The sequence below is a fragment of the Schistocerca serialis genome, chromosome 5, assembly GCF_023864345.2.
Source record: "Schistocerca serialis cubense isolate TAMUIC-IGC-003099 chromosome 5, iqSchSeri2.2, whole genome shotgun sequence".
NCBI classification, from domain to species: Eukaryota; Metazoa; Arthropoda; class Insecta; order Orthoptera; family Acrididae; genus Schistocerca; species Schistocerca serialis.
In genome coordinates this window covers 180297246-180311281 of record NC_064642.1, presented here as the reverse complement: position 1 = coordinate 180311281, position 14036 = coordinate 180297246, and positions in this window count along the sequence as shown.

Below are 14036 nucleotides of genomic sequence, written 5' to 3'. Positions count from 1 at the left end.
GTCATTGGCCGGGAGGCCCCTTGCAGGGCAGGTCCGGCCGCCTTGGTGCAGGTCTTATTACATTCGACGCCACATTGGGCAACCTGTGCGTCGTATGGGGATGAAATGATGATGAAGACAGCACAACACCCAGTCCCAGAGCGGAGAAAATCCCCGACCTAGCCGGGAATCGAACCCGGGCCCGTAGGACGGCAATCTGTCACGCTGACCACTCAGCTATCGGGGCGGACGATAAGGTAATTTTCACCACACACATGGCCGTTATATACGTCAGAGGGAGTCGTCTACAAACTTAGTGAGTGGAATAAAGAGAGGACTCGGCTTGAAGCGATGGAGGGACAGTTTAGTAGTCCTCTGGGACGCAATCCCGTTTCGGTCGTCGCCAGGCTGCTGGCTTGGATCTTTTGGAGAATGTCTAGAGGGTAGTATCACTGAGACACGGGTTCGCGAGTTCGGAGGCAGCTGACTAGTAGAGCTGAATAAGCCATATACAGCAATAGCGTGCAATGAGTTAGAGCAACTCCAGTCTGTAGTTCCAGAAGTATACTCACATTAAACTTTGTTATTCGGAGTTTAATAGGCCCGAGTTTCTTTGAGAATTACACTGAATTCAGTGTCTCCCAACGCCCTTCCAGTTTGTAGATTCTTCACAGGTTTCAGTCCTGTAAGCTGCCCACACGAAAGCCGCTCTTCGATTGCATCGTTCGAAGTGAGCCCTTTTCAATCAAAACCTGTCCTTCTTACTCTCTGTCGTGACTCGGCACTAGAGTCCCGACCTGAACGAAATGGAAGAACTTTGGGATGATTCAGAACGTGGACTACACTCCACAACCCAGCATCGAACGTCACTACCTTCTTCGTTCCGGGTCGTGTTGAAAAATTAGATTCTGTTCCTCCACAGACGCAAGGCCGAAAGATGGACACACGCCAACCTACAGTCCGGTAACTGGTGTACGGATACTGTTGATCAGACTGTGTGAGGTGGCGCAGTGGCCTCGCATTCCGAAGGACCACATTTCAAACCCGCGTCCAGCCATCCAGATTTGCCTTCTTTGTGATTACCCTAAAGCGCTCCAGTCATATGCTGGGGAGGATCCTACGAAACAGCACGACCGCTTTCCTTCCACATCTTTGACAAAATCCGAACTTGTGTTCCGTCTCTAATGACCTCGATGTCGACAAGACATTGAACCCAATCTTTCTTTCTTCCTTCCTTGTGATTTTTACTCTATAATTTCTTCTGGTTTTGTATCTGTTCCCGATAAAAAATCCTTTCTGTCTAGCGCAATTTTCATCATGAGTTCTCCTGTACGCCGTTATTTCACAATGCTTATCCGGCTCCCTGTTGTTGAAGCACCCCACTGTTGAAACTCGTTTCCGCCCAAGAGAGATTTTCGCAGGGTATAGCGGGAAGCTTCGGGCAGCGACCGCTCGAACGAACAGCGTGTAGAGGAGGGGCGGCGACGCTACTGGCGAGTCGTTCGTCTGCGGCGGCCATCGCTCCGGGTGCGGCGGAGCAGAGCTGGTGGGCGCTCACCGGCCGCGCCAGACCGCAGAGGCGGCCGCCAAATTGATAAGGCTGGAGGCAGCTCCAGCTACCGCCTCCATCTGCCGCCTCCCCTTGCCGGCCGCCGCTACGCCTCCGCTCCGCTCGCAAAGTAGATTAGGCTCGGTTGCGGCCGCGGCGGCGATAAATTCGGCCGGCCCTGCGTAACGCGCCGGCGATACAAAGCGCCGCTTTATTAGGCCCTTCCGCCTGCCCGAGATTAAACATCAAGTTAATTACGACACGGCGCCTGCATGTGAGCGTCGTATCGAGTCTGGGCCTGAAAGGTAGTCGAGCACTGTCTGAAGCACTATGCTCTCCAACGGCGGAAAACGGCCTACGATGGACAGGGCGCTAATCGCTTGTAATAAGGCGCTTGGGCGGATCGTTGTTTTCCCCTCTCTTCTTCTCTCCATCTAGCACTAGGGACTTGCTATTGTGATGCCCATCTCTTCTTTGACTTTAGTTGATTACTTATTCTTTCTCATCTGTATCTTAATATTTTGTGAGTCAGTGTATGTCAGCTCACTCAACGAACGAGCGCTGCATTTAGTGAACTGATTTTAACATTTTTTAATTATCTCGCTTTCTCGTCTGTCGACCTCTTTAGTACAAATTCTGCAGCTTATTTTGAAGTACCCGATGTGCTAGATACTTGAAATTTTAAACATAACTCGTAAGTGGATGTCATTGCAATATTAATTAGATTTCTCGTCTCTCTGACCACCTAGCTCTAATATTGCTTGCGGGGGTGGGGGTGGGGGGGGGCTGGGGGTGAATTAAATGATATTACATGTTCCTAGAGACCTTTACAAGTCTCAGACATCTATTATGATATAGGTTGAAGCGATAAATGAAAATTTGTGCCAAGGCTGGGCTTTGGACCTGGGTCTCCCACTCACTGAGTAGATGCACTAACCACTACGCCACCTGGCACAGTGGCTTTTGTTTTTCCACAACTGCACAGACTAGCACGCCGCCCTCCTCAAGGGGGCTCAAGTGTGAATGGGAATTTGGACTGAGGAGGGAGCCAAGCTAGGTTGTCTGTTCAGTTATCCAAAGCCACCGTGGCAGAGTGGTCTAGTGTTAGACACATCTTCCTAGTGGACAGGAGACTTGGCTTCGAATCCCAACCTTGCAACAAATTTTCATTCTACGTTTCCGTCTGCTTATAAAAATCAGCGGTGAAAAGACGCCGCGTGGTGTGGCCGCGCGGTTAGCTCCCTGGCACGGATTGCGCGAGCCCTCCCGTCGGAGCTTCGAGTCCTCCCTCGGGCATGAGTGTGTGTGTATTGTTCTTAGCATAAGTTAGTGTAAGTTATTGGAAGTAGGGACTGATGTCCTCAGCAGGAATTCACAAACATCTGAACAGTTTTTAAAGAGGTTTTGGTAATACATGACATCTTAGCTGCCCTACAGGACCAGCGTGTTGTGCAGTTAGTATCCAATGCACTTCAGGCGATATGCTTGGAACTCGACGACGGCGCCTAGACGGCTCTGTCAGGTCCCAGAGCGCAGCTGTAGGGTCGTGCCCACCTTTTCGGCCAATTATCACTCTTGGATGCGTTATAAATCTACTTGCTCCGCAACTCTGTCTTCCGCTCTGTATTATTATTGCTCTTGTTTATGTTTTATAGCTCCATTGCTTGATCTCAGATTTCGTTACGCCTTAGGTTTTGCTCTTCGATCGCTGGTTTGCAATTATTTACTTTGGAGTGCCGTCTTCACTGTCCATTTCACTCTTGTTGTTGTCCTCCTGTTCACTTACGGCTGTTGACGGCCCTTGACTGGAAAGACAGTACCTGCTGCTTCATTGAGTCATTACCGATCTTTGTCAGATTCCTGTCACAATACTTTGCAACAATAAAAACAAAAATGTTACAGAAAATCATACCAAATCACAAAAAGTATTTTAGAGAAACAACAGTTAAACAGACTATTATATTTTTAGTTGGTAGGTACAACACTATAGTCCAATCAATGAAGGAAAATTAGGTGAAGAGGGGAGACTTTTGTAAACAAGATACTAAAAATCTTGACGTGTGGAGTGTGACCGTGGGCGGATTGTAAAGGTTACTTGTTCATCTTTTTCTCAAAAACATAGAAAACCGTGGCTTCTGGCGATAATGTTTCACAGTACAAAATTAAACTGCATCAAATTACATACAAAAAGGTATATTCGTTGTTGCCCTAGAACTAATGTTTCTGTATTGCAGTGGATGTAAAAATCGCAGATTATTAAAAATACTGTTTTCCCAGTATAAAGTTGGTCTTCGCTCTTAAATGAAGTGGATTGAGAAAAAATATTAAACATGTACCATATACAAATGAGGGAGAACCGTATTAAGGGATACACTGTATTCTAGGGCTGTAACAGAGAGTAAAGGGTGAATGGAGGTTAGATGTCTGAGGAGAGATACGTCACTGGATTCTGGTCATGCACTTCCCTCATTCATGGTCTCCAGACTGAAGAGCGAGCAGGCGATTCTCACTTTACGAACCCCACCACATCACAAAGAGCAACTACAGTGTGCTTAAAAAGCATAGACCGAGCCTCCCGCAGCTCGCCCTATGAATCACTGGAGAAGTAGCGTGTAGATGGACTGGAAGTTTTTATGTTCCACAAAAAGTGCGTTAACACTACATGAAATACAGATATGAATTACTAATAATATTAACACAAGAAATACGTTAAGCACAGTATCTACGAGAACGTAAATCTCTGCACGCTGCTCTACACTGCTAGAGGAGAAACTGATTCTTAGTCATCCTGTACTGCCGCTGTAGCGTTCTGCTGGGAAAGGAAACTTCCCCCACCACGAGCACTGCTTGCTTTTCAGTTTACGAAAAAACTGTGCGTCCCCTGCTTTTCGTGTTCACTTCGCTCGTGTTTATATGGTGAAGTTACTTTCAGTGAATTAAGAGAGTATTTATCTGCTGTAGTTAAGTGAGCCACTATGTAACAAAGCGCCGCATCTGGAACTGTCAACTGTCTGCAACCCTGAAGAGTCTGTCGCAAGTCTAGCATGGTAGAGAAGTGTACTTTGCAATGTTGATTTCATTGTGTCCACTATTATTGGCTGGAATAGTATCTGCAGCATGAGAGATATTAAACCCATCACACTCATTCAGCACTCCCAACATCTGAAAAGACCCAGATGCTTAAACTGGCTGCCTCTGTAACAGACGTCGGTCACCAAGGTGCTTTGGAACTTCAGAAATTTCAGTCTAAGGATCACTTTACATTAGATTATTATTAGATTTGAACATGATCAGTCGTATTGACTCCTACCTTCGAAAAATGTATGCTGTGGAAGTTTTATGTGGCTCCACTCAGTGCAGCCCACACTGCAACTGCCATAATTCCTTAATTGAAGAGATTATGTAGTCTACAAGTAAAACAACTAATGGTAATGGAGGTGAAGTAACTTCGTCGTCATTCATTAATTCGCAACCATGTGATTACAACATAGCTACATCGATTTACAATATGCTGTTGACGACAGAGAGAAGCAAGGTGCCATATTTACCAATCCACTCCCTTTCCCACCAACACTAAATAGATCACTTAACATCACACCTACAAATCAAACATTCTCATCCATCGTTTATAGAAACGTATTCTACGATAAAATTCACTTAACAGTTACAACTAAGTTCTCATTTAACAAACCTAAAATAACCCCACTACATAAACAGAAGGTCAATGAAGTAATTTTTTCTACTTACGTAAGAGGGCTGGACAAGAAATGCTGGGGAGGCGTAACCTGTCTGTAAACTGAAAAACGCTCTTGGTAGGGAAAGTCGCCTTCCCTGGAAGAACACTACACCTACTGTTCAGGATGATTAAGATTCAATTCCCCCTCTACTAGTGTAAAACAGTGTGCAGAGATTGATTTAGAATCTGTCCATATCTCTCCTTGCGTTAGTATTAAAACTCCACTTAGCAATTGATATCTCTATTTAATACATTGTTATTACACTTCGTGGAAAATACCCCTCCCCCACCGGAGTGCCTGCTCACTGCGTCGCCAGTGATTCGTATAGGAGCTGCGGAAGGGTCGCTATTACTTTGTGAAACAGCGTGTAGTTGCTTTTTGTGGCGTAGTGGGGTAGAGATAGTCGGGAATCATCGCCTACTCCATACTCGGTCGCAGACCTATAAAGGAAGGAAGCATGACCACAATCTGGCGACGTGCCTTCCCTCAGCCGTCTACTCTCCAACCACCCCCGGCCACGAAGTCGCTCCAGCCCATCTCACACAAAGAACACAGTTTACCCCTGAACCGGTTTTAATGCACACAGTTAATATTTGTTCTAAAACCTCTTTATTTAACATTAGACTTCCATTTTACACCGTAAATGTGATGGTTAAACGCTTTCTACCGGACCCCAACCCACCTCACTCACACCTATACCCCACCGGTCAGCAGTTTCACTATGTTATTCATTACACTCCTCCCGACCACTGCACAAAAATTTGCGACAGCGCGAATCTTTCCCTCAGTCGACGGTTTTCGGTCTTCGTTGACTGGGTTACTACTCTATTACAGATGTGATCGGATAAAAAGACACTGAAATAAACCTTAAATTTACATATGACTATCTCATACTAGTAATTGCATCGAAATGTTCAAAATCCATTGAGAAATCTCACACACGCAAGACTAAATAATAATAAATTTTGTTGCTGTTGATGCCGTTGATGTGTTCCAAGAAATCGACAAGTTTCTCACTTCGATGGTGCTAACTGGAAAATTGCAATGCTCTTACTCGTAGTCCTCGTCCACCTCAAACTAAAGAGACACATTGACCACAGTGTCTATAGATAAGCTACGAATACCAATCTGTACTGGCACGCCATCGTCATCATCTCCCTGTATAGAACCGCACTCTGTTTCGAACATTGGTACATCATGCAACAACGACAATGATAACAGAGCTGATAAAGTGGTCTATAAGCTGAGCCACCTACACAAAGTCTTTAGGAACAACGGCTAGCACGTTCATCAGATAAATGAAGCCATCTCAAGCAGGAATCAGAAAAAGACCACCCACGTGGAACCGGAAAAGAGACTTGCTTGTTAGCTATTTTGAAGCTCTTCGACGGGGAAGATAAGCCGCTTATAGAAAGGACACAAAGTAATGTTGATCTGAAGGCCTCCAACAAGAATCCGGCAGTTGCCGAAACCAATAAAAGATGCGGCAGTTCCAAGAACACCCGTTGTCTGCAAGCAACCTTGCGAGTGCGGCGTGTATTACATCGGAGAAACAGTGCGCTCTGTGGAACAAAAGAGGAAGAAGTCAAATTTTCTAGCCTTCACAACCTCAAAAACCCCGATTTATCTTACTCTAGGAAATGCTCACCAGATCAAAGTTGTCAAAACCACGGCCATGGCTCGCACTAGCGGATTCTCGAACTGTGTAATTAAAGGAGCCCTTCATAGAGGCAGTGGCCTACAGCTCAGTGCAGGGTGGAATCCAGCGACCCCGAAATTGAAACCGAGGCATCCAACACGGAGTCACTGTACGTCCACATATGACGATGCTATGGGCACCAGTGACGCCACAGGCGGCAGCTAGAGTATACGAAGACCTATCAGCAGCCCGTCGGCTGTCATTCCATTTGACAGTCCCTAGGAGTGCTCTGGTGGAAGCTTGTGGAATTTTATACACTTGATGCGATTGGGAGCTCAAGAACATTTTATTCTATCTGCTAACGCTGTCTCACATGAGAACGCAGTGTCTACTAGTCCTTCATAGTGATTACTCAATATCTGACATTGTTCATGCCCTATACATGCTCTACCAAGCCAGGTAACAAAACTAAACGAGAACTGAGCTAATACTCTATGGTGACCGTTCTTGCTATCACACAAGGAATGCTTTAAGTGTGAAGGCGCAAAATGGCCAATGATGTTTACGACATTCGACGACCCACATACTGCCTATCATGCAACCACAATATTTGCTGCTAATGACAACGGTAGGGGAGGATGGGAGGGAGGGGGGTGGGGGGGAGGGGGCGGGGCGGAACTGGAGGTATCCAATGACGAGCACAGCATGAGGCTACGGTGCGTGGCTGAACTGCTTAGTCGATGAGTAAATCACAACAGTGCATTGAAGTATATCTACAGAAACAGGTGTCGATGGGTACATTACGTCAAAAAGAAGAAACCCAAGGAATTTCATGGTGAGAAAGAAGTGGCCGATGAAATATTGGCGTTTCTGCAAGATGGGTTAGTAGAATGTGGGGTGCCGTATACGCTGGACTATGTGAACAATGTACATGAGGAGTATAATGATGAAGATGCGTGCTAAAATGTGAAAATGATATTGGAAGAGATGTTAAACTACGCAGTTAATTATCTTCGTCGGAAAGCGAGCCACGAATTCTGTCTCCAGAAAAATGTAGTAAAGGACAACCGTTGTCCAAGGAAAGGATACCAACATAAAAACGTACAAGGAAAATCATCCACAGCATAGTAAAAGAACAACTATGAATAGATCTCGAATAATTTAGCAGCAATGTAACCGTGTGGTGCATAAGAATAATTGTGGATATTCAAGGGAGGACAAGGCGCAGTTATTACAAAAACTGGTGTTAGCGCGTGTCAAGGATGCTCGAACCAATTTACACGATGTGCACGATAGTGACCTTTTACGTCATGCACATAATTGGGAATGACGTTGATTACAGTGATTTCAATAGAAGAAGTCGACGTCTGCGTGTCTTCAAACAGAGCTGCATAACTGGAAGACGTAAAGTACACTCCTGGAAATGGAAAAAAGAACACATTGACACCGGTGTGTCAGACCCACCATACTTGCTCCGGACACTGCGAGAGGGCTGTACAAGCAATGATCACACGCACGGCACAGCGGACACACCAGGAACCGCGGTGTTGGCCGTCGAATGGCGCTAGCTGCGCAGCATTTGTGCACCGCCGCCGTCAGTGTCAGCCAGTTTGCCGTGGCATACGGAGCTCCATCGCAGTCTTTAACACTGGTAGCATGCCGCGACAGCGTGGACGTGAACCGTATGTGCAGTTGACGGACTTTGAGCGAGGGCGTATAGTGGGCACGCGGGAGGCCGGGTGGACGTACCGCCGAATTGCTCAACACGTGGGGCGTGAGGTCTCCACAGTACATCGATGTTGTCGCCAGTGGTCGGCGGAAGGTGCACGTGCCCGTCGACCTGGGACCGGACCGCAGCGACGCACGGATGCACGCCAAGACCGTAGGATCCTACGCAGTGCCGTAGGGGACCGCACCGCCACTTCCCAGCAAATTAGGGACACTGTTGCTCCTGGGGTATCGGCAAGGACCATTCGCAACCGTCTCCATGAAGCTCGGCTACGGTCCCGCACACCGTTAGGCCGTCTTCCGCTCACGCCCCAACATCGTGCAGCCCGCCTCCAGTGGTGTCGCGACAGGCGTGAATGGAGGGACGAATGGAGACGTGTCGTCTTCAGCGATGAGAGTCGCTTCTGCCTTGGTGCCAATGATGGTCGTATGCGTGTTTGGCGCCGTGCAGGTGAGCGCCACAATCAGGACGGCATACGACCGAGGCACACAGGGCCAACACCCGGCATGATGGTGTGGGGAGCGGTCTCCTACACTGGCCGTACACCACTGGTGATCGTCGAGGGGACACTGAATAGTGCACGGTACATCCAAACCGTCATCGAACCCATCGTTCTACCATTCCTAGACCGGCAAGGGAACTTGCTGTTCCAACAGGAGAATGCACGTCCGCATGTATCCCGTGCCACCCAACGTGCTCTAGAAGGTGTAAGTCAACTACCCTGGCCAGCAAGATCTCCGGATCTGTCCCCCATTGAGCATGTTTGGGACTGGATGAAGCGTCGTCTCACGCGGTCTGCACGTCCAGCACGAACGCTGGTCCAGCTGAGGCGCCAGGTGGAAATGGCATGGCAAGCCGTTCCACAGGACTACATCCAGCATCTCTACGATCGTCTCCATGGGAGAATAGCAGCCTGCATTGCTGCGAAAGGTGGATATACACTGTACTAGTGCCGACATTGTGCATGCTCTGTTGCCTGTGTCTATGTGCCTGTGGTTCTGTCAGTGTGATCATGTGATGTATCTGACCCCAGGAATGTGTCAATAAAGTTTCCCCTTCCTGGGACAATGAATTCACGGTGTTCTTATTTCAATTTCCAGGAGTGTAACTAAATTCCAAACAAAGCGTCAACTTGACGATGGAAAGTTGTTTAATGTGCTGCGAGAAGTTTGAGGTGCTCTGCCCCCTACGATTATTTCTCTTGTGCGTGATCTTGAAAGTACAGTAAGGAATATTTGCGTTACAGCGAGCAAAAGTGGGAAAACGGGCCGCGCGGGATTAGCCGAGCGGTCTAAGTGGGTGCAGTCACGGACTGTGCGGCTGGTCCCGGCGGAGGTTCGAGGCCTCTCTCGGGCATGGGTGCGTGTGTTTGTCCTTAGGATAATTTAGGTTAAGTAGTGTGTGAGCTTAGGGACTAATTACCTTAACAGTTAAGTCCCATAAGATTTCACACCCATTTGAATATTTTTTTTTTGGGGGGGGGGGGGGGGAATGGGTGTAAGATATGAACTATGATACTCGCACTGCTTTCGCCTAATATCTGGCCAAAAAAACTGATTTTGTTTGGTTTCTGGTCGGCGCATAAAAATAATGCTCCTTTAGAGAAGAGTACCCCTCCTGAAAAGAGTGTGAAATTCCAGTTCATACCATCTGGAAGCACTGGACAAACTGAGCTTCTGGATCTTTGTTTTTTACGTGCCAATAAAACACATTATGTCATTATCTGCAGCTACGCGTTAAGGGATAGCCAGTTTCACGATATGCTCCACGGCAGTCTATTTCCCATTCGTTTGCATGTCATGACATTCCATCAGTTCTCTTTACCCCGTTACACCAAAATGATCCAGTGATCCTACATGCGTTCTTGAAGAGCGGATACATACCTGAGCGTCATGCACGGTTTGTATCCGTCAAGGAGTTCGCCTCCGAACTTGACGGCGCGAACCTTGGTGATCACTGTTGCGCGCCATTTTTCGGTCGGTGTTCATGAAATCGGGCAGTGGTTTGTTTTGAACATTTCTTGAATGTCCATTTTGTAAAGTGTAATACTTATGTCCCATAGAAGACTGATTTCAGCAACTCCCCCCCCCCCCTGCCCCCCCGCCCCTTATTTTCTGTCGCCCTCCTGAGTCATTAGCAGCCAATATTGTTCATGTCATAATTGTTAACACAACAGATGAGCCTTGCGACCTCGCCCTAAATGGGTTCCTTGTCGTGAACTGCAACTCTTAGGGCTAGCGCGCACGTTTAATTGTCACCGTGACAAAGAATTTTCCGTCACTGCCATACTACTTTAACAAAATGAAGTGCGCTCACGAAGAATAACAATCATCAAACTTTGTTTGAAATCCAAGCGTTATTTGTCGACATGGATTTTGAAGAGACATTATTTATTTGCCATTTTATTAGACGTAAATGAAAATTTGAAAATGGTTCAAATGGCTCTGAGCACTATGGGACTCAACTGCTGAGGTCATTAGTACCCTAGAACTTAGAACTAGTTAAACCTAACTAACCTAAGGACATCACAAACATCCATGCCCGAGGCAGGATTCGAACCTGCGACCGTGGCGGCCTTGCGGTTCCAGACTGCAGCGCCTTTAACCGCACGGCCACTTCGGCCGGCTGAAAATTTGAGACAAAATAATGGTGGGTGCACCCACTTTTGATTGACAGGCAAATAAGGAAACTCTTACAGAATGTTTCATAAGCTTCGACAGCATCCAAAGAAATTTTTATAATATTTTCCAATGAGTGTTGAAAGTTTTGTTGAATTATTTCGCACTTTACCTGCACTAATATATAAAAATAAAACATGAGATTGTATGTTCCACCCACCTGAAAATATTATTCTTCGGATTTCTTCCCTTCTATTTAATTTTCATATTTATGTCCAAATAATTCTTCACATTTTTGTCGCTATGTGTTGGTCTACATATTATCTGATGATGAGTCCTATACTTCTTTACACAGCTTAGGGGAGCGACGCGGGAGACCCGCGCCGACTTACTAGGCAAGGTCCTAGTGGAGGTGGTTTGCCATTGCCTTCCTCCGCCCGCAACGGGGATGAATGATGATGAGGAAGACGACACAACAACACCCTGTCATCTCGAGGCAGGAAAAATCCCTGACCCTGCCGGGAATCGAACTCGAGACCCCGTGCTCGGGAAGCGAGAAAGCTACCGCGAGACCACGAGCTGCGGACACCTTTTATCTAGGAATATCATTACTGATTTCGTCTTCGTGCACAGTCACGTTGGGCGAAGACGTTGATGCTATGTTTGCGTGTCACGGTGTCGGAAATTGGAAAGCTAATGGGGAGCGGGGAACGAATGACGAATGACAATTTTGTCACGCGTGCGCGCGTGACTATCAAAGCCTAGCAGCGCAGTGACAGTTTTCTCACAGGTTTGTTGGAGAATCGACTTACAAAAGTGTAACCCAGCTGTCATGCCGTAAAAAATTCGCATCTATGTGTCTGGACAAGAGTGACAAAACAGTCACGATAACATGTATCACCCGTGGGCGCTAATCCTAATCATTTACGTACTCGCCGATGACGTGCACGTGTACGAAGACAACCGACCATGTGTTCTGCGTGTTCTACTTTTTCTCAGGCAGTGTATTTTCTCCACCTCAAGTGCCCCAGCGACACCAGGCAGTGCTCACAGCGTTTTTAATCGTCATATTTTCTGTGTACATTATGCGTGCGACGTCCATGTAGTTATCGGTGAACTATAGCGTAAATGAGTGGCAAGACACCGCCTTTTCCTAAATCCATCGTGAATTTCGGTAATGGGTGCTGCTAAACTATAACAAGTACTTTGCAGTTTTTCACATCCGTGCGGCGAGACTGCGAATGTGTTCTCAACATAGTTGTAAAAAAACATGACTTCGTGGAATCCACGACCGGGGTGATGTCCTGAAAGATCATAAACCGGCTGCAAACTTGACGACGACAGGATGTGCTTCAGTATAACCACTATCGTGCTGTGAAGGAACTGCGAGATCAGATACAGCAAGTGTTTTTCAACAACATGAGTGAATAATGATACCTCATCGGGTATAATCGTCTCCAAGGTGCAGGCGCTTAATTCGGCTGTCGCAGTCGGCCATATTCCTTATGTTATGCGCGCTGTGTCCCACATGGGTAGCAAGTACACTGGCAAGACGGTTTACCTGTCACGTACTGTGCATTTCATGACACACACACACACACACACACACGCACGCACACACACACACACACACACACAGACATACATACAAATACCGGTGAGCAGCCATTAATTTTCTTATTGACATGGGTGTATCAAAAAGGACATATTTTCCATTTGAAAACTGTTGAGGAAACTATAAAATTCGCAAGTATAGTACTGTCCTCCAGTATACTTAAAAGTGAAAGAACTATTTCTAGCTTTCAAAACTATCAGTTCCTTCCTCATGGCAGGAACCGAGGGTAAGTCAATTAAGGATGGGACTGAGGGACAGATCACTTAGCCCAGAGGTTAAGAGGAATTCACTCACAAATGTATCCATCGAGTGTACTGCTATTTAACCTTGTGAAGGTAAATACAGGTTAGCCGTTCTATCAATTTCAATTTTATAATAGTTCATCTCACAGGCCTGTCCACAATCAGGATGTCCCAGATAACCCTCAGTTCTCAGTTTCCTCTGAATCAGTGCGTTCACCCTTTTTCGGGTAAAATATATTTTAGACAATTCTTTAAGAATAAGTTGTATGTGAGACCTCACATAGCCAGGAAACTGAAGGAAAAAAATCTCACATCCAGAGTTTCAAAAGGAAGATATCATAAAATTATTACCGCTGAATTGACCCGAGTTCTCTTTGTTTATTTTTTTTATGTAAAGTTGTTTCACGCATTTCACCCTTTCGAGTACATCATCAGTCTTAACGCCACTGGAAAACTGAACAACTGCTAATAAAGAAGCAAATATGCTACCTGATATGTTAATAATATCTTATTACATTGTAATGAAGAAAATAAATTTCAATAAGTTTCAACTTATATATAAAAGTGCTTTTTTTCATTTTCACGACGCAAAACGTGGTGCCCAGCTATTTAGAACCAAAATTGTTTGAAAATTATTACGAAAGAATACTACATTTTTCAAATTTTTTCATCGTAATGTTCTTTAAAAACACTTATCACCTTGTGCAAGACACTACGTATCGTATTACAGTGCTACTGTCAAAGAAAAAGGTAGGGCTGTAAGGGAATGACGTCTGTCTGCCACAGGAAACTGTTTCGTATTAATCACTGAACTGCAGTAGAACAATTTAAAAGTCGCCGTCGCCAGATTTTATGGTACGCTTCAGCAATATGCATATAAAATAACTGAATGCAACACGAAGAACAGCAACCAGTTAGCTGTTCACGT